Below are 1,400 nucleotides of genomic sequence, written 5' to 3'. Positions count from 1 at the left end.
TCAACCGCACCAGTGCACGCTTGCCGCGCCACAACGCCGACGCTGGACCCGTGAATCGTGAGCACCCAGCTATGACTTACCGCACTCGTGCAAAATAATAAAACACGGTAAATATATTACTTACACGTGCGTTTTGTTTTGCAAGCGGCGCGAAAGAAATTAAAAAGGGAATGCAACACGAGGACTTCCCAGGAGGTCACCCATCCTAGTACTACTCTCGCCCAAGCACGCTTAACTTCGGAGTTCTGATGGGATCCGGTGCTTTAGTGCTGGTATGATCGCATCCGGCATGTTACCCCGGTCTTCGTCCCTTATCCTTGCCCCTCCCAGCTCCACTACAAAGACGATTGTACATTGCTTTGGCCGCTCCCTCTCAACTACGGAGACGAGTTTAACGCGGTTTCCACCCCTCCCTCTCAACTGCACCAGTGCACGCTTGCCGCGCCACAACGCCGACGCTGGACCCGTGAATCGTGAGCACCCAGCTATGACTTACCGCACTCGTGCAAAATAATAAAACAAGGTAAATATATTACTTACACGTGTGTTTTGTTTTGCAAGCGGCGCGAAAGAAATTAAAAAGGGAATGCAACACGAGGACTTCCCAGGAGGTCACCCATCCTAGTACTACTCTCGCCCAAGCACGCTTAACTTCGGAGTTCTGATGGGATCCGGTGCTTTAGTGCTGGTATGATCGCATCCGACATGTACCCCGGTCTTCGTCCCTTATCCTTGCCCCTCCCAGCTCCACTACAAAGACGATTGTACATTGCTTTGGCCGCTCCCTCTCAACTACGGAGACGAGTTTAACGCGGTTTCCACCCCTCCCTCTCAACCGCACCAGTGCACGCTTGCCGCGCCACAACGCCGACGCTGGACCCGTGAATCGTGAGCACCCAGCTATGACTTACCGCACTCGTGCACAATAATAAAACACGGTAAATATATTACTTACACGTGCGTTTTGTTTTGCAAGAGGCGCGAAAAAAATTAAAAAGGGAATGCAACACGAGGACTTCCCAGGAGGTCACCCATCCTAGTACTACTCTCGCCCAAGCACGCTTAACTTCGGAGTTCTGATGGGATCCGGTGCTTTAGTACTGGTATGATCGCATCCGACATGTTACCCCGGTCTTCGTCCCTTATCCTTGCCCCTCCCAGCTCCACTACAAAGACGATTGTACATTGCTTTGGCCGCTCCCTCTCAACTACGGAGACGAGTTTAACGCGGTTTCCACCCCTCCCTCTCAACCGCACCAGTGCACGCTTGCCGCGCCACAACGCCGACGCTGGACCCGTGAATCGTGAGCACCCAGCTATGACTTACCGCACTCGTGCAAAATAATAAAACACGGTAAATATATTACTTACACGTGCGTTTTGTTTTGCAAGCGGCGCGA

The 1,400-nt window shown here is 52.1% G+C and overlaps 3 non-coding genes across 3 annotated transcripts; all 3 read right to left on the bottom strand.

Annotated features, from left to right (window-relative positions):
* Positions 1-167: 167 nt before the first annotated feature.
* On the bottom strand, positions 168-286 carry LOC119347886. The gene has a single exon (XR_005168580.1). It is a non-coding gene; the product is annotated as a 5S ribosomal RNA (ribosomal RNA).
* A 297-nt stretch (positions 287-583) lies between these two features.
* On the bottom strand, positions 584-702 carry LOC119347885. Its single transcript, XR_005168579.1, has one exon. It is a non-coding gene; the product is annotated as a 5S ribosomal RNA (ribosomal RNA).
* A 296-nt stretch (positions 703-998) lies between these two features.
* On the bottom strand, positions 999-1,117 carry LOC119347888. Its single transcript, XR_005168581.1, has one exon. It is a non-coding gene; the product is annotated as a 5S ribosomal RNA (ribosomal RNA).
* Between the last annotated feature and the right edge of the window lie 283 nt (positions 1,118-1,400).

Source organism: Triticum dicoccoides, unplaced genomic scaffold (assembly GCF_002162155.2).
Source record: "Triticum dicoccoides isolate Atlit2015 ecotype Zavitan unplaced genomic scaffold, WEW_v2.0 scaffold78794, whole genome shotgun sequence".
In the NCBI taxonomy this organism is placed as follows: Eukaryota; Viridiplantae; Streptophyta; class Magnoliopsida; order Poales; family Poaceae; genus Triticum; species Triticum dicoccoides.
Note: the sequence above shows the minus strand (reverse complement) of the source record. Positions and strands in the feature narration are given on the sequence as shown.